The sequence below is a fragment of the Scyliorhinus torazame genome, chromosome 4, assembly GCF_047496885.1.
Source record: "Scyliorhinus torazame isolate Kashiwa2021f chromosome 4, sScyTor2.1, whole genome shotgun sequence".
Taxonomy (NCBI): domain Eukaryota; kingdom Metazoa; phylum Chordata; class Chondrichthyes; order Carcharhiniformes; family Scyliorhinidae; genus Scyliorhinus; species Scyliorhinus torazame.
The window spans coordinates 37,959,319-37,979,178 of NC_092710.1; the positions used below are offsets into that span (position 1 = coordinate 37,959,319).

Genomic DNA, 19,860 nt, shown 5'->3' on the forward strand with positions numbered 1-19,860 from the left:
GCAGCGAGAGAGAGTGAGGGACGCAGCGAGAGAGAGTGAGGGACGCAGCGAGAGAGAGTGAGGGACGCAGCGAGAGAGAGTGAGGGACGCAGCGAGAGAGAGTGAGGGACGCAGCGAGAGAGAGTGAGGGACGCAGCGAGAGAGAGTGAGGGACGCAGAGAGAGAGAGTGAGGGACGCAGAGAGAGAGAGTGAGGGACGCAGCGAGAGAGAGTGAGGGACGCAGCGAGAGAGAGTGAGGGACGCAGCGAGAGAGAGTGAGGGACGCAGCGAGAGAGAGTGAGGGACGCAGCGAGAGAGAGTGAGGGACGCAGCGAGAGAGAGTGAGGGACGCAGCGAGAGAGAGTGAGGGACGCAGCGAGAGAGAGTGAGGGACGCAGCGACAGAGAGTGAGGGACGCAGCTAGAGAGAGTGAGGGACGCAGCGAGAGAGAGTGAGGGATGCAGCGAGAGAGAGTGAGGGACGCAGAGAGAGAGAGAGTGAGAGACACAGCGAGAGAGAGAGTGAGGGATGCAGCGAGAGAGGGTGAGGGACGCAGCGAGAGAGAGTGAGGGACGCAGCGAGAGAGAGTGAGGGAGGCAGCAAGAGAGAGTGAGGGACACAGCGAGAGATTGTGAGGGACCCAGCGAGAGAGAGTTAGGGACACAGCGAGAGAGAGGGACACAGCGAGAGAGAGGGACACAGCGAGAGAGAGGGACACAGCGAGAGAGAGGGACACAGCGAGTGAGAGTGTGGGACACAGCGAGAGAGAGTGTGGGACACAGCGAGAGAGAGTGAGGGACGCAGCGAGAGAGAGTGAGGGACACAGCGAGAGAGAGTGTGGGACACAGCGAGAGAGAGTGAGGGACACAGCGAGAGAGAGACTGAGGGACACAGCGAGAGAGAGACTGAGGGACACAGCGAGAGAGAGACTGAGGGACACAGCGAGAGAGAGACTGAGGGACACAGCGAGAGAGAGACTGAGGGACACAGCGAGAGAGAGAGTGAGGGACACAGCGAGAGAGAGTGATGGACACAGCGAGAGAGAATGAGGGACACAGCGAGAGAGGGGGACACAGCGAGAGAGAGAGAGAGAGAGGGACACAGCGAGAGAGAGGGACACAGCGAGAGAGAGAGTGAGGGATGCAGCGAGGGAGAGTGAGAGATGCAGCGAGAGTGAGGGATGCAGAGAGAGCGAGGGATGCAGAGAGAGCGAGGGGGACACAGCGAGAGAGAGAGGGACACACCGTGAGAGATGGGGTCAGAGAGAGAGCGGAGGACAGATAGAGAGGGGGACAGGGAGAGAGAGGGGGACAGGGAGAGAGAGAGGGGACAGGGAGAGAGAGAGGGGACAGGGAGAGAGAGGGGGACAGGGAGAGAGAGGGGGACAGGGAGAGAGAGAGGGGGACAGGGAGAGAGAGAGGGGGACAGGGAGAGAGAGGGGGACAGGGAGAGAGAGGGGGACAGGGAGAGAGAGGGGGACAGGGAGAGAGAGGGGGACAGGGAGAGAGAGGGGGACAGGGAGAGAGAGGGGGACAGGGAGAGAGAGGGGGACAGGGAGAGAGAGGGGGACAGGGAGAGAGAGGGGGACAGGGAGAGAGAGGGGGACAGGGAGAGAGAGGGGGACTATGAGAGAGAGGGGGACTGGGAGAGAGAGGGGGACAGGGAGAGAGAGGGGGACAGGGAGAGAGAGGGGGACAGGGAGAGAGAGGGGGACAGGGAGAGAGAGGGGGACAGGGAGAGAGAGGGGGACAGGGAGAGAGAGGGGGACAATGAGAGAGAGGGGGACTGGGAGAGAGAGGGGGACTGGGAGAGAGAGGGGGACAGGGAGAGAGAGGGGGACAGGGAGAGAGAGGGGGACAGGGAGAGAGAGGGGGACAGGGAGAGAGAGGGGGACAGGGAGAGAGGGGGGGACAGGGAGAGAGGGGGGGACAGGGAGAGAGGGGGGACAGGGAGAGAGAGGGGGACAGGGAGAGAGAGGGGGACAGGGAGAGAGAGGGGGACAGGGAGAGAGAGGGGGACAGGGAGAGAGAGGGGGACAGGGAGAGAGAGGGGGACAGGGCGAGAGAGGGGGACAGGGCGAGAGAGGGGGACAGGGCGAGAGAGGGGGACAGGGCGAGAGAGGGGGACAGGGCGAGAGAGGGGGACAGGGCGAGAGAGGGGGACAGGGCGAGAAAGGGGGACAGGGCGAGAGAGGGGGACAGGGCGAGAGAGGGGGACAGGGCGAGAGAGGGGGACAGGGCGAGAGAGCGGGACAGGGCGAGAGAGCGGGACAGGGCGAGAGAGGGGGACAGGGAGAGAGAGGGGGACAGGGAGAGAGAGGGGGACAGGGAGAGAGAGGGGGACAGGGAGAGAGAGGGGGACAGGGAGAGAGAGGGGGACAGGGAGAGAGAGGGGGACAGGGAGAGAGAGGGAGACAGGGAGAGAGAGGAAAAGGGAGAGAGAGGGGGACAGGGAGAGAGAGGGGGACAGGGAGAGAGAGGGGGACAGGGAGAGAGAGGGGGACAGGGAGAGAGAGGGGGACAGGGAGAGAGAGGGGGACAGGGAGAGAGAGGGGGACAGGGAGAGAGAGGGGGACAGGGAGAGAGAGGGGGACAAGAGAGAGAGGGGGACAGGGAGAGAGAGGGGGACAGGGAGAGAGAGGGGGACAGGGAGAGAGAGGGGGACAGGGAGAGAGAGGGGGACAGGGAGAGAGAGGGGGACAGGGAGAGAGAGGGGGACAGGGAGAGAGAGGGGACAGGGAGAGAGAGGGGGACAGGGAGAGAGAGGGGGACAGGGAGAGAGAGGGGGACAGGGAGAGAGAGAACAAGCAGGGAGAGAGAGGGCGACAGGGAGAGAGAGGGACAGGGAGAGAGAGGGGGACAGGCAGCGAGAGAGAGAGGGACAGGGAGAGAGAGGGACAGGGAGAGAGGGGGACAGGGAGAGAGGGGGACAGGGAGAGAGGGGGACAGGGAGAGAGGGGGACAGGGAGAGAGGGGGACAGGGAGAGAGAGGGACAGGGAGAGAGAGGGACAGGGAGAGAGAGGGACAGGGAGAGAGAGGGACAGGGAGAGAGAGGGACAGGGAGAGAGAGGGGGACAGGCAGGGAGAGAGAGAGAGAGACAGGGAGAGAGAGGGACAGGGAGAGAGGGGGATAGGGAGAGAGGGGGACAGGGAGAGAGAGGGGGACAGGGAGAGAGAGGGGGACAGGGAGAGAGAGGGGGACAGGGAGAGAGAGGGGGACAGGGAGAGAGAGGGGGACAGGGAGAGAGAGGGGGACAGGGAGAGAGAATCGCAAATAGAAAGAGTGCGTTAGTGTGTAAGTGGCAGTGTGTACGTGAGTGTGAGTGAGTGCGCGTGAGTGAGTACGAATGAGTGTGTGTGTAAGAATAAATGTGTGTGCATAAGAATGAGTGTAAGCATCTGTGTGAGTGAGCGAGTGAGTGTGTAACAGTGTGTGTGTGTGTGTAAGCATCAGTGTGAGCGCGTACGAGTGAGCACGTGTACACGAATGCGTGCGCGCAAGTCATTTTGTGTGTGTAAGTGAGGCAGTGCGTGAGAGTGTGAATGAGTGCATGTGCATGTGTACGAGCGAGGGACGCTCCGAGAGCGAGGGGCGCACCGAGAGCGAGGGGCGCACCGAGAGCGAGGGGCGCACCGAGAGCGAGGGGCGCACCGAGAGCGAGGGGCGCACCGAGAGCGAGGGGCGCACCGAGAGCGAGGGGCGCACCGAGAGCGAGGGGCGCACCGAGAGCGAGGGGCGCACCGAGAGCGAGGGGCGCACCGAGAGCGAGGGGCGCACCGAGAGCGAGGGGCGCACAGAGAACGAGGGGCGCACAGAGAGCGTGGGACGCACAGAGAGCGTGGGACGCACAGAGAGCGTGGGGTAAAGCTCCCTCTAAACTGTCCCCAGCAAACACACCCAGGACAGGTAGAGCACGGGGTTAGATACAGAGTAAAGCACCCTCTACACTGTCCCCATCAAACACTTCCAGGACAGGTACAGCACTGGGTGAGATACAGTAAAAAGCTCCCTCTACACTATCACCATCAAACAGTCCCAAGATAGGTACAGCACGGGGTTAGATACAGAGTAAAGCTCCCTCTACACTGTCCCCATCAAACACTCCCACACAGGTACAGCACGGGGTTAGATACAGAGTAAAGCTCCCTCCACGTCGTCCCCATCAAACAGTCCCAGGACAGGTACAACACGGGGTTAGATACAGAGTAAAGCTCCCTCTACACTGTCCCCATTAAACATTAACAGGACAGGTACAGCATAAGGTTAGATAAAGTGTAAAGCTCCCTCTGCACTGTCCCCATCAAATACTTCTCGGACAGGTACAGCACGGGGTGAGATACAGAGTAAAGCTCCCTCTAGACTGTCCCCATCAAACACTCCCAAGACAGGTACAGCACGCGGTGAGATACAGAGTAAAGCTCTGGGGCAGCATGGTAGCATTGTGGATCGCACAATTGCTTCACAGCTCCAGGGTCCCAGGTTCGATTCCGTCTTGGGTCACTGTCTGTGCGGAGTCTGCACATGCTCCCCGTGTGTGCGTGGGTTTCCTCTGGGTGCTCCGGTTTCCTCCCACAGTCCAAAGATGTGCAAGTTAGGTGGATTGGCCATGCTAAATTGCCCTTAGTGTCCAAAATTGTCCGGATGTAGCTCCCTCTACATCTGTCCTCACCAAATACTCCCAGGAGAGGTACAGAGGAACAGTAATGGGCCATTCAGCTGATCTGCCTTAGCGACTAGACCACCTTAATCAATAACCTATTTTAATAATCCGATACAAAGCCCTGGATGAATTTATTTCCCAGCAGCATCAGTAGCTGTAAATCCTGCTCTACACGGTGTGAGAAATATTACTGCATTAGAGAATGTCATTGTGAATATTACCTTGTAATATATAACCGTTCTCATCCACATCTCTATTGAGAACACATTAGCTCCTTTCCCAGTGATCACTGCAGTTGACCCCGTCACTGTTTATACTATGAGCTCTTGTCCCAGTTAATACTACATTACACCACACTGCTGTGGACACTACAATTAACAGTTTTGGACTGCGGACTACCATGTACCCAGGGTAAGAGCCTGTGGGACTACCATGTATAATAATCTTTATTGTCACACGTAGGCTGACATTAACACTGCAATGAAGTTACTGTGAAAATCCCCTAGTCGCCACATTCCGGCGCCTGTTCGGGTATACAGAGGGAGAATTCAGAATGTCCAAATTACCTAACAGCACGTCTTTCAGACTTGTGGGAGGAAACCGGAGCTCCCGGAGGAAACCCACGCAGACACAGGGAGAACATGCCAGGAATCGAACCCGGGACCCTGGAGCTGTGAAGCCACAGTGCTACCCTCTGTGCTACCGTGCCGCGTAATGAGTCACACACACAACATCCCACCCCACCCAAGACACACAAACACGTGTACAGACAAACACAAACTCACACACAGACACAAACTCAGACAGGCTGCGTCATTACATCTTTCAAATGGAGCGAGATCCATTCTCCACCTTTAACTTGGAGAGGTGTATCTGGCCTGTGTGTGACCCAAGTTACACACTGACTCTGAACATCCTCACAACAGCTTGGGGACAGACTTTTCGAAAGCACTTTTCATAACCTTTGGGTATCACAAACTGCTTCACAGGCAATGGAGTCCTTTTGAAATCGAGTCAGTGGTAATTTAGGAAATGGACCAGCTAATTTCAGAGAGACACACAGAAACAGGATGAGATTGTGCTGTACATGTTTCACAGCTGACACTGAGACACACACGAGATGTACAATATCAATTATTATTCTGAAGCATGTGATTAAATCACCCTTAAACTAAATTCCAGTGTTTCAGAGTAAAGCTTTCTCTGCACTGTCCATCAAACACTCACAACCAAAATACTGTCTGGGCTTAAATACAGAGTCAAAATCCCTCTGTCCTGTCCAAAGAATTTTTCATTGCAGATAGTTATTTTTATTTTATGGAAAAGCAGAACTCAAATTGCACCGAATCCCAGGGTGGACTCTTGCTTATTTCAGCCCTTCACATTTAAACATGAGGTTTAAGCTCCGATTCCAGGTGTCTGCTTGTCTCTGTTTGTATATTCTCTGTTATTGTTGTTTTGTCACTTGTCTGAAGTATTTGAATAATAGGCCTTGGTTAATCAATCCTTTATCTCAGCACATGGAAGTTGTGAATCTTCAAGGCTGTCAGTCTGATATAGATAACAAAAAACTACATCCTTTGATCAATCCATTCCCCAACCCTAAATAGATCTCACACATTTCCATAATGCAGGTATACCTCCATCAAAACTTCTAATCATTTCCCAATACTCTGGTTAACACTTGCCTGTATAACCTAAATTCCACTGACAGATTCCGAAAGCTGCACAGAAAAATGACTGGTTATTTTAAACTTTGAAACAAAACTATTTGAACTTGTGCTTCAATCCTATTATACAGAAAGGTTGTCCCTGTGGGCTGACAGTTTCTCAGTAAGACTGAAACATTGAGGTACGCCTCGCACTGCACTTGACAACATTTGTGGCACTTCCAAAATCTACGATACATTGCTGTCTGTATTGTGTGAATCTAGCTGTGAAATATCTGTACAGTTTAAACTTCCACTGTTTCTGTCTTCTCATCATTTAAAAAGATCACGGTTCTATCCTTTTTAAGTCTAAAGCACATCATCTAAACCTTTCCCAACACTGAAACACGTCCACCAGTTCAGTCTACTGCCAAAAGGATAATATCTCCCTGCAATTTGATATTTCCAGCTATGTTGCTTACAACGCTGTCTAATGTTTGGTGTCATTGGCAAACTGGGATGTGTAGCATTCTATCAAATGGTCTTAAATGGCTAATATATATGTGTGTGTGTGTGCGCCAATGTGTGTGTACACGCATGTGTCTATGCACGCATGTGTGTGTATGTATGCATGTATCTGGACCCGTGTATGTATCAGTCAGTGTGTGCACGCGCATGTGTGTGTGTATCTGTGAACCTGTGTGTGTATACGCATTTAAGTCTCAAAGGAAAATATGAGCAGGTGTAGGCGATTTGGCCCATCGAGTCTGCTCCACCATTCAAACAGATCCTGGTACGCACAGACGCAAGCACACTCACACACACATTCCTATTGCATTATACACACTCGATTTGTGTCTGGAACATGCTCAATGATTGAGCTTCCACAACCCTCTGGATTCTCCACCCTCTTAATGAAGAAATTCCTCCTCATCTCAGTCTGCAATGGTCTACCCCTGATTCTGAGCATTCATGTCAAGAGGGCGAGAATACAAGACCAGGGATCTACTTCTGAGGCTGGATAAGGCTCTGGTCAGATCCCATTTGGAGTATTGTGAGCAGTTTTGGGCCCGGTATCTAAGGAAGGGTGTGCTGGCCTTGGAAAGGGTCCAGAGGAGGTTCACAAGAATGATCCCTGGAATGAAGAACCTGTCGTATGAGGAATGGTTGAGGACACTGGGTCTGTACTCGTTGGTGGTCAGAAGGATGAGGGGGGATCTTATTGAAACTTACAGGATACTGCGAGGCCTGGATAGAGTGGACGTGGAGAGGATGTTTCCACTTGTAGGAACAATTAGAAGCAGAGGACACCATCTCAGACTAAAGGGACGATCCTTTAAAACAGAGATGAGGAGGAATTTCTTCAGCCAGAGGGTGGTGAATCTGTGGAACCCTTTGCCGCAGAAGGGTGTGGAGGCCAAATCACTGAGTATCTCTAAGACAGAGATAGATAGGTTCTTGATCAATAAGGGGATCAGGGGTTATGGAGAGAAGGCAGGAGAATGGGAATTAGAAAAATATTACCCATGATTGAATGGTGGAGCAGACTCGATGGGCCGAGTGGCCTAATTCTGCTCCTATGTCTGGTGGTTTGAGACTGTGCCCCCTCCCCCTGGTTCTAATCTCACCAGTCAGAGTGATCATCCAACCTACATCTATCTTGTGATGCCCCGTATGAATTGTGTATGTTTCAAGATCACCTCTCATTTTTCGGCACTCTCGGGAACACGGGTACATTTTCCTCAATCTCTCCTCATCAGACAACTTCACCATCCCAGGGAGAGAGAGGGGGACACAGCGAGAGAGAGGGGGACACAGCGAGAGAGAGGGGGACACAGCGAGAGAGAGGGGGACACAGCGAGAGAGAGGGGGACACAGCGAGAGAGAGGGGGACACAGCGAGAGAGAGGGGGACACAGCGAGAGAGAGGGGGACACAGCGAGAGAGAGGGGGACACAGCGAGAGAGAGGGGGACACAGCGAGAGAGAGGGGGACACAGCGAGAGAGAGGGGGACACAGCGAGAGAGAGGGGGACACAGCGAGAGAGAGGGGGACACAGCGAGAGAGAGGGGGACACAGCGAGAGAGAGGGGGACACAGCGAGAGAGAGGGGGACACAGCGAGAGAGAGGGGGACGCAGCGAGAGAGAGGGGGACGCAGCGAGAGAGAGGGGGACGCAGCGAGAGAGAGGGGGACGCAGCGAGAGAGGGGGACGCAGCGAGAGAGAGGGGGACGCAGCGAGAGAGAGGGGGACGCAGCGAGAGAGAGGGGGACGCAGCGAGAGAGAGGGGGACGCAGCGAGAGAGAGGGGGACGCAGCGAGAGAGAGGGGGACGCAGCGAGAGAGGGGGACGCAGCGAGAGACGGGGACGCAGCGAGAGAGAGGGAAGCAGCGAGAGAGAGGGACAGGGAGAGAGAGAGAGGGGGACAGGGAGAGAGAGAGAGGGGGACAGGGAGAGAGAGAGAGAGAGGGGGACAGGGAGAGAGAGAGAGAGAGGGGGACAGGGAGAGAGGGAGAGAGAGGGGGACAGGGAGAGAGGGACAGGGAGAGAGAGAGAGGGGGACAGGGAGAGAGAGAGAGGGGGCCAGGGAGAGAGATGGGGCCAGGGAGAGAGAGGGGGCCAGGGAGAGAGAGGGGGCCAGGGAGAGAGAGGGGGCCAGGGAGAGGGAGAGGGGGCCAGGGAGAGAGAGGGGGCCAGGGAGAGAGAGGGGGCCAGGGAGAGAGAGGGGGCCAGGGAGAGAGAGGGGGACAGGGAGAGAGAGGGGGCCAGGGAGAGAGAGGGGGCCAGGGAGAGAAAGGGGGCCAGGGAGAGAGAGGGGGCCAGGGAGAGAGAGGGGGCCAGGGAGAGAGAGGGGGCCAGGGAGAGAGAGGGGGCCAGGGAGAGAGAGGGGGCCAGGGAGAGAGAGGGGGCCAGGGAGAGAGAGGGGGCCAGGGAGAGAGAGGGGGCCAGGGAGAGAGAGGGGGCCAGGGAGAGAGAGGGGGCCAGGGAGAGAGAGGGGGCCAGGGAGAGAGAGGGGGCCAGGGAGAGAGAGGGGGACAGGGAGAGAGAGGGGGACAGGGAGAGAGAGGGGGGCAGGGAGAGAGAGGTGGACAGGGAGAGAGAGGGGGACAGGGAGAGAGAGGGGGACAGGGAGAGAGAGGGGGACAGGGAGAGAGGGGGACAGGGAGAGAGAGAGAGAGGGGGACAGGGAGAGACAGAGAGAGGGGGACAGGGAGAGACAGAGAGAGGGGGACAGGGAGAGAGAGAGAGGGGGGGGGACAGGGAGAGAGAGAGAGGGGGGGACAGGGAGAGAGAGAGAGGGGGGGGGACAGGGAGAGAGAGAGAGAGAGGGGGGACAGGGAGAGAGAGAGAGAGAGGGGGACACAGGGAGAGAGAGAGAGAGAGGGGGGGACAGGGAGAGAGAGAGAGGGGGACAGGGAGAGAGAGAGTGGGGGACAGGGAGAGAGAGAGAGAGGTGGCCAGGGAGAGAGAGAAAAAGGGGCCAGGGAGAGAGAGAGAGAGGGGGACAGGGAGAGAGAGAGAGAGAGGGGGACAGGGAGAGAGAGAGAGAGAGAGAGGGGGACAGGGAGAGAGAGAGAGAGGGGGGGACAGGGAGAGAGAGAGAGAGAGGGGGACAGGGAGAGAGAGAGAGAGAGTGGGACAGGGAGAGAGAGAGAGTGGGACAGGGAGAGAGAGAGAGGGGGACAGGGAGAGAGAGAGAGGGGGACAGGGAGAGAGAGAGAGGGGGACAGGGAGAGAGAGAGATGGGGACAGGGAGAGAGAGGGGGACAGGGAGAGAGAGGGGGACAGGGAGAGAGAGGGGGACAGGGAGAGAGAGGGGGACAGGGAGAGAGAGGGGGACAGGGAGAGAGAGGAGGACAGGGAGAGAGAGGGGGACAGGGAGAGAGAGGGGGACAGGGAGAGAGAGGGGGACAGGGAGAGAGAGGGGGACAGGGAGAGAGAGGGGGACAGGGAGAGAGGGGGGGACAGGGAGAGAGGGGGGGACAGGGAGAGAGGGGGGGACAGGGAGAGAGAGGGACAGGGAGAGAGAGGGACAGGGAGAGAGAGGGACAGGCAGGGAGAGAGAGGGGGACAGGGAGAGAGAGGGACAGGCAGGGAGAGAGAGGGGGACAGGGAGAGAGAGGGGGACAGGGAGAGAGAGGGGGACAGGCAGCGAGAGAGAGAGGGACAGGGAGAGAGGGGGACAGGGAGAGAGAGGGACAGGGAGAGAGCGGGGGACAGGCAGGGAGAGAGAGGGAGAGAGGGGGACAGGGAGAGAGGGGGACAGGGAGAGAGGGGGACAGGGAGAGAGAGGGGGACAGGGAGAGAGGGGGACAGGGAGAGAGAGGGGGACAGGGAGAGAGAGGGGGACAGGGAGAGAGAGGGGGACAGGGAGAGAGAGACGCAAATAGAAAGAGTGCGTTAGTGTGTAAGTGGCAGTGTGTACGTGAGTGTGAGTGAGTGCGCGTGAGTGAGTACGAATGAGTGTGTGTGTAAGAATAAATGTGTGTGCATAAGAATGAGTGTAAGCATCTGTGTGAGTGAGCGAGTGAGTGTGTAACAGTGAGTGTGTGTGTGTAAGCATCAGTGTGAGCGCGTACGAGTGAGCACGTGTACACGAATGCGTGCGCGCAAGTGATTTTGTGTGTGTGTGTGTGTGTAAGTGAGGCAGTGCGTGAGAGTGTGAATGAGTGCATGTGCATGTGTACGAGCGAGGGACGCACAGAGCGAGGGGCGAACCGAGAGCGAGGGGCGCACCGAGAGCGAGGGGCGCACCGAGAGCGAGGGGCGCACCGAGAGCGAGGGGCGCACCGAGAGCGAGGGGCGCACCGAGAGCGAGGGGCGCACCGAGAGCGAGGGGCGCACCGAGAGCGAGGGGCGCACCGAGAGCGAGGGGCGCACCGAGAGCGAGGGGCGCACAGAGAGCGAGGGGCGCACAGAGAGCGAGGGGCGCACAGAGAGCGTGGGACGCACAGAGAGCGTGGGACGCACAGAGAGCGTGGGGTAAAGCTCCCTCTTCACTGTCCCCAGCAAACACACCCAGGACAGGTAGAGCACGGGGTTAGATACAGAGTAAAGCTCCCTCCACGTCGTCCCCATCAAACAGTCCCAGGACAGGTACAACACTGGGTTAGATACAGAGTAAAGCTCCCTTTACACTGTCCCCATTAAACATTAACAGGACAGGTACAGCATAAGGTTAGATAAAGTGTAAAGCTCCCTCTGCACTGTCCCCATCAAATACTTCTCGGACAGGTACAGCACGGGGTGAGATACAGAGTAAAGCTCCCTCTAGACTGTCCCCATCAAACACTCCCAAGACAGGTACAGCACGCGGTGAGATACAGAGTAAAGCTCTGGGGCAGCATGGTAGCATTGTGGATAGTACAATTGCTTCACAGCTCCAGGGTCCCAGGTTCGATTCCGTCTTGGGTCACTGTCTGTGCGGAGTCTGCACATGCTCCCCGTGTGTGCGTGGGTTTCCTCTGGGTGCTCCGGTTTCCTCCCACAGTCCAAAGATGTGCAAGTTAGGTGGATTGGCCATGCTAAATTGCCCTTAGTGTCCAAAATTGTCCAGATGTAGCTCCCTCTACATCTGTCCTCACCAAATACTCCCAGGAGAGGTACAGAGGAACAGTAATGGGCCATTCAGCTGATCTGCCTTAGCGACTAGACCACCTTAATCAATAACCTATTTTAATAATCCGATACAAAGCCCTGGATGAATTTATTTCCCAGCAGCATCAGTAGCTGTAAATCCTGCTCTACACGGTGTGAGAAATATTACTGCATTAGAGAATGTCATTGTGAATATTACCTTGTAATATATAACCGTTCTCATCCACATCTCTATTGAGAACACATTAGCTCCTTTCCCAGTGATCACTGCAGTTGACCCCGTCACTGTTTATACTATGAACTCTTGTCCCAGTTAATAACTACATTACACCACACTGCTGTGGACACTACAATTAACAGTTTTGGACTGCGGACTACCATGTACCCAGGGTAAGAGCCTGTGGGACTACCATGTATAATAATCTTTATTGTCACACGTAGGCTGACATTAACACTGCAATGAAGTTACTGTGAAAATCCCCTAGTCGCCACATTCCGGCGCCTGTTCAGGTACACAGAGGGAGAATTCAGAATGTCCAAATTACCTAACAGCACGTCTTTCAGACTTGTGGGAGGAAACCGGAGCTCCCGGAGGAAACCCACGCAGACACAGGGAGAACATGCCAGGAATCGAACCCGGGACCCTGGAGCTGTGAAGCCACAGTGCTACCCTCTGTGCTACCGTGCCGCGTAATGAGTCACACACACAACCTCCCACCCCACCCAAGACACACAAACACGTGTACAGACAAACACAAACTCACAAACATACACAAACTCAGGCAGGCTGCGTCATTACATCTTTCAAATGGAGCGAGATCCATTCTCCACCTTTAACTTGGAGAGGTGTATCTGGCCTGTGTGTGACCCAAGTTACACACTGACTCTGAACATCCTCACAACAGCTTGGGGACAGACTTTTCGAAAGCACTTTTCATAACCTTTGGGTATCACAAACTGCTTCACAGGCAATGGAGCCCTTTTGAAATCGAGTCAGTGGTAATTTAGGAAATGGACCAGCTAATTTCAGAGAGACACACAGAAACAGGATGAGATTGTGCTGTACATGTTTCACAGCTGACACTGAGACACACACGAGATGTACAATATCAATTATTATTCTGAAGCATGTGATTAAATCACCCTTAAACTAAATTCCAGTGTTTCAGAGTAAAGCTTTATCTGCACTGTCCATCAAACACTCAACCCAAATACTGTCTGGGCTTAAATACAGAGTCAAAATCCCTCTGTCCTGTCCAAAGAATTTTTCATTGCAGATAGTTATTTTTATTTTGTGGAAAAGCAGAACTCAAATTGCACCGAATCCCAGGGTGGACTCTTGCTTATTTCAGCCCTTCACATTTAAACATGAAGTTTAAGCTCCGATTCCAGGTGTCTGCTTGTCTCTGTTTGTATATTCTCTGTTATTGTTGTTTTGTCACTTGTCTGAAGTATTTGAATAATAGGCCTTGGTTGATCAATCCTTTATTTCAGCACATGGAAGTTGTGAATCTTCAAGGCTGTCAGTCTGAGAAAGATAACAAAAAACTACATCCTTTGATCAATCCATTCCCCAACCCTAAATAGATCTCACACATTTCCATAATGCAGGAATATCTCCATCAAAACTTCTAATCATTTCCCAATACTCTTGTTAACACTTGCCTGTATAACCTAAATTCCACTGACAGATTCCGAAAGCTGCACAGAAAAATGACTGGTTATTTTAAACTTTGAAACAAAACTGTTTGAACTTGTGCTTCAATCCTATTATACAGAAAGGTTGTCCCTGTGGGCTGACAGTTTCTCAGTAAGACTGAAACATTGAGGTACGCCTCGCACTGCACTTGACAACATTTGTGGCACTTCCAAAATCTACGATACATTGCTGTCTGTATTGTGTGAATCTAGCTGTGAAATATCTGTACAGTTTAAACTTCCAATGTTTCTGTCTTCTCATCATTTAAAAAGATCACGGTTCTATCCTTTTTAAGTCGAAAGCACATCATCTAAACCTTTCCCAACACTGAAACACATCCACCAGTTCAGTCTCCTGCCAAAACGATAATATCTCCCTGCAATTTGATATTTCCAGCTATGTTGCTTACAACGCTGTCTAATGTTTGGTGTCATTGGCAAACTGGGATGTGTAGCATTCTATCAAATGGTCTTAAATGGCTAATATATATGTGTGTGTGTGCGCCAATGTGTGTGTACACGCATGTGTCTATGCACGCATGTGTGTGTATGTATGCATGTATCTGGACCCGTGTATGTATCAGTCAGTGTGTGCACGCGCATGTGTGTGTGTATCTGTGAACCTGTGTGTGTATACGCATTTAAGTCTCAAAGGAAAATATGAGCAGGTGTAGGCGATTTGGCCCATCGAGTCTGCTCCACCATTCAAACAGATCCTGGCACGCACAGACGCACGCACACTCACACACACATTCCTATTGCATTATACACACTCGATTTGTGTCTGGAACATGCTCAATGATTGAGCTTCCACAACCCTCTGGATTCTCCACCCTCTTAATGAAGAAATTCCTCCTCATCTCAGTCTGCAATGGTCTACCCCTGATTCTGAGCATTCATGTCAAGAGGGCGAGAAGACAAGACCAGGGATCTACTTCTGAGGCTGGAAAAGGCTCTGGTCAGATCCCATTTGGAGTATTGTGAGCAGTTTTGGGCCCGGTATCTAAGGAAGGATGTGCTGGCCTTGGAAAGGGTCCAGAGGAGGTTCACAAGAATGGTCCCTGGAATGAAGAACCTGTCGTATGAGGAATGGTTGAGGACACTGGGTCTGTATTCGTTGGCGGTCAGAAGGATGAGGGGGGATCTTATTGAAACTTACAGGATACTGCGAGGCCTGGATAGAGTGGATGTGGAGAGGATGTTTCCACTTGTAGGAACAATTAGAAGCAGAGGACACCATCTCAGACTAAAGGGACGATCCTTTTAAACAGAGATGAGGAGGAATTTCTTCAGCCAGAGGGTGGTGAATCTGTAGAACTCTTTGCCGCAGAAGGGTGTGGAGGCCAAATCACTGAGTATCTCTAAGACAGAGATAGATAGGTTCTTGATCAATAAGGGGATCAGGGTTTATGGAGAGAAGGCAGGAGAATGGGAATTAGAAAAATATTACCCATGATTGAATGGCGGAGCAGACTCTATGGGCCGAGTGTCCTAATTCTGCATCTATGTCTTATGGTTTGAGACTGTGCCCCCCTCCCCCTGGTTCTAATCTCACCAGTCAGAATGATCATCCAACCTACATCTATCTTGTGATGCCCCGTATGAATTGTGTATGTTTCAAGATCACCTCTCATTTTTCGGCACTCTCGGGAACACGGGTACATTTTCCTCAATCTCTCATCAGACAACTTCACCATCCCAGGGATTCGTCTGGTGAATCTCCGTTACACTCCTTCTACAGCAAGTATATCCTTCCTTATATATGGAGAACAAAACTCTACACAATGGTCCAGGTGTGTTGTGACCAAGGCTCTGAACAATTGCAGCAAGTCATCTTAACCCCTGTACTAATAACCCCGAGCGATGAAAGTTAACGTACCACTGGACCTCCTGATTGCTTAATGTACCCGCACGCTAGCGTTTAGTGACCCATGAATAAGGAGTTAGATACAGAGTAAGGTTTCCTCTACACTGTCCACATCAAACACTCCCAGGACAGGTACAGCACGGGGTTAGATACAGAGTAAAGCTCCCTCTACACTGTCCCCACATCAAACACTCCCAGGGCAGGTACAGCACGGGGTCAGATACAGAGTAAAGCTGCCTCTACACTGTCCCCATCAAACACTCCCAGGACAGGTACAGCACAGGGTCAGATACAGAGTACAGCTCCCTCTACACTGTCCCCATCAAACACTCCCACGACAGGTACAGCACGGGGTTAGATACAGAGTAAGGTTTCCTCTACACTGCTCACATCAAACACTCCCAGGACAGGTACAGCACGGGGTTAGGTACAGAGTAAAGCTCCCGCTACACTGTCCCCATCAAACACTCCCAGGACAGGTACAGCACGGGGTTAGATACAGAGTAAAGCTCCCTCTCCACTGTCCCCATCAAACACTCCCAGGACAGGTACAGCACAGGGTTAGATACAGAGTAAAGCTCCCTCTACACTGTCCCCATCAAACACTCCCAGGACAGGTACAGCACGGGGTTAGATACAGAGTAAAGCTCCCTCTGCACTGTCCCCATCAAACACTCCCAGGACAGGTACAGCACGGGGTTAGATACAGAGGAAAGCTCCCTCTACACTGTCCCCATCAAACACTCCCAGGACAGGTACAGCACGGGGTCAGATATCGAGCAGGGCTCTCTCTACACTATACTGTTTCCATTTTCTCACATCATATTTGCTTCTTTTCCAATTCACTTTAATTCTCTGCCATCTCGTTCTTGATCTTCTTAATAGTGGGAACCGTTTCTCCCTGTCTACTCTGTCCGGCACCCCCAAGAATTTGAACACCTCTATCTCATCTCCTCTTGGCCATTTCTCTCCGTGGAGAACAGACCCAACCTCTCCAATCTAACCTCATCACTGAAGTATCTCATTCCTGAACCATTCTTGTGAACCTCCTCTGCACTCGCTCCAGTGTGTTCACATCCTTCCTACAGTGTGGCACCCAGAACTGTCCACAATATTCCAGCTGAGGTCTAACTAGTGTCTTGTATAAGTTCAGCCTTACCTCCGCGCTCTTGTACCAATGCGGGAAAATACTGAGCAGGTCAGGCAGCATCTATGGAGAGTGAAATATAATCTTGGACCAGGGCGACTGGCAGATAGACAGATAGAGAAAAGTCCATACACACAGTAACACACTTACCCTCACACAGACACCCTGCTCTAATCAGATAGGAAATGCGGCAGATGACTTCTCCATCGGTAACTGGAAGGTGATTAATTGGATTTCTCTTCAAAAAGACCAGCTCATATTTAAAAAGAATGGGTGGGTGGGAGGGTTGGTGCTTCCCAATGTTTTGTATTATTATTGGGCGGTGAATTTGGAGAAGATTGGGCAATGGTGGGGAGAGGAAGAAGCGGAATGGGTACAGGTGGTGGAAGAATCGTGTAAGGGGGCTAGTTTGCACACTTCCGCTGCGGCTGCACTCCCATTTCCCCCGGGGAGGTTGACACAAAGCCCGGTGCTGGCATCTTCCTTCAACATCTGGAGCAAGCGGAGACGCCATTTTGCTTTGGTAAACTTGACGGTGCGAGCCCCTATTTATGGAAACCACCGATTCACCCCAGCGGCAAGACTGGATACAATATTTAAACAGTGGCATAAAGCTGGGCTGAGACAGGTTACAGACTTGTTGTTGGAAAGTAGATTTGAAGAATTGAGGGAGAAACATAAAATGCAGAGGGACGTGAAGTTTAATTATCTTCAATGATGAAACTTGGTGAAAAAGGAGTTGCCCTCGTTCGTTTGCCTACCGGAGAACAAGCTGCTGGAGAAATTGCTCCTCCCAGCTGAGTTGGTGATGGGAGAATTACTAACATTTACAGGTGGCTGATGGACAGAAAGAAAGCAGCGATTGAAGAGATGAAACAAAAGTGGAAGGAAGAGTTGGATATGGAGTTGGAATGGGGACTATGGAGTGAGATTATACACAGGGTCAATGCGACATCTTCATGTGCTCGGATGGGCTTGATACAATTCAAGGATGTACACAGGGGCCCATATGACACAGGAACGAATGAGCAGATTCCTCACAGAGGAAGAAGATAAATGTGAGAGTGTAAAGGAGGACCAGTTAACCATGTCCACATCTTCTGGTCACGTCCACGATTTGTGGGCTTCTGGCTCTCGCTATTTCAACACGAACAAAAGTTGTGGAGGTGGAAATATTACTGGGACCACGAGGCAATTTCTGGGGTGTCGGAAGTACCGGGACTAATAGGTGGGGACGGGGCCGATGTGGTGGCCTTTGTCACATTGATCGCCCGGAGGCTAATTTTATTGGAAGGGAAGTCAGAAGATCCGCCAAAAATATCGACATGGTTGAGGGATATTGCGGAATTCCTTAAACTTGAGAAACTAAAGTTAGCCCTTTGTGGCTCAGATGGGGGTTTCTGGACGAGATGGAAGCTGTTCTTGTCTCTATTTACAGATCTGTTTGTTGCCAGTGGGTAAGGGGAGGGAAGAGCGGAAAGGTTTAATGGAAATAAAGGAATAAATGTCAAATGAGGAGAATAGTATTTTGTTTGTGTTGTGACTGACTGATTGTTTGTATGTTGTTATGTCCGTCCTCATCGGAATGAAAATATTTTCAAAAAACACAGCAACAGTGACCACACTTATTAAAAAGTAGCTCACGGACTGCAAAATGTTTGAAGGTCATGAGTTAAAAGTCTTAAACTTAAACGTGGGAATGAGGGAGTTAATTCAACCTTTCCACAGGGGACGTAGGGGAATTTTCCACCATGATCACATTTCTGACTGGGGAATCTTGCTGTGCAATCAATATGCCTGCTGTCAGTGTGTACATGTTCAAGTAGAAAGAGAGAAAGAAATCCATCTTCAGAGACTCTGAACTTAATTTTGAAAGTGCCACCATTTTGGGGCTCTTCCTGTGCACAAGCTGCCAGCAGAATTCCCCAACTTAAAAACAAGGTGAGAGTGGAGAGTGGCGGGCGAGTTAACAGAAAGCAGTTGGGGTTATCAAACTAACCGTTTTCATTGAATCCAAATTGTTTCATTATAAATTCTAATCTCATGAAATGACATCAGATGATTTCAGTGAAAAAATCCCATTGAACCTCCTTGTCTAATAAAATGATGTTGTTGCCGATGACCCTGTATTGATTGAGGAATAAGCTTGACATCTCACAGTGTGAATAAATCAAATTGAATCCAAATTTATAGAGCAGCTCATTGAAGAAATCTGTCTGTGAGCAACATGTAAAATATGAAGTGAAACTTTGCAATGAGCTTTGTTTTTGTGGCCAGGAATCTTCTCTTAAAGACCCATCAAACATTCCCAGGACAGGTACTGCACGGGGTTAGATAAAGAGTAATGCTCCCTCGACACTGTCACCATCAAACACTCCCAGGGCAGGTACAGCACAGGGTCAGATACAGAGTAAAGCTCCCTCTACACTGTCCCCATCAAACACTCCCAGGACAGGTACAGCACGGTGTTAGATACAGAGTAAAGCAACCTCTGCACTGTCCCCAGCAAACACTCCCAGGACAGGTTCAGCATGGGGTTACAAAGGGAATAAATGTTCCTCTACAGTTTCCAAAACAGAAGCTGCCAGGATATTTACAGCAAGTAGAGGGAATGAGGCAATGTTTCCAAAGGAAGGGTTTTATTTTTAAAGAAGGTAGGAAATTATCAACGTAACAGAACTTATCCCAAATGATGATTTCTCCAATATCCAAATCCAAAACGATGCCGAATTCATTCCCATCCCACTTTTCTGGATACTCTGAAATAGATAAACAGAGAGATAATTAGCAATAACAGACCACAAGGAATAGGAGCAGGATCTAATTGAGGGATTCAGGGGTGTTTATATATAGAATAACAGATACCCGGGAGTGAGTTACAGACTGGAATCTAATTGAGGGATTCAGGGGTGTTTATATATAGAATAACAGGTACCTGGGAGTGAGTTACAGACTGGAATCTAATCGAGGGGTTCACAATGGTTTATATATTGAATAACAGATACCCGGGAGTGAGTTACAGACTGGAATCTAATCGAGCTCTCTAGTCGTGCAAGACTCGCTCACTCTTGCACACACTCACAGTTAACAGATACACTGCAGTGCGATACAGTGTGCAATCTAATCGAGTGGATTTAACTCACGCTTACACACTCACTCACACAGTCGTACACAATCACTCACTAACACACTCACTAACTCACTCTTACACACCCTGACTCACACTCGCTCACCATTACACACTCACTCACACTCTTAATC

At 51.9% G+C, this 19,860-nt stretch overlaps 1 long non-coding RNA gene across 1 annotated transcript in view; it reads right to left on the reverse strand.

Moving 5' to 3' along the window:
• Positions 1-19,221: 19,221 nt before the first annotated feature.
• Positions 19,222-19,860, reverse strand: part of LOC140411588 (uncharacterized) — a 6,283-nt gene continuing 5,644 nt past the window's right edge. Inside the window, exon 2 of the long non-coding RNA XR_011940881.1 lies at positions 19,222-19,358. This is a non-coding gene — a long non-coding RNA (uncharacterized lncRNA). The remainder of the gene's footprint in view (positions 19,359-19,860) is intronic.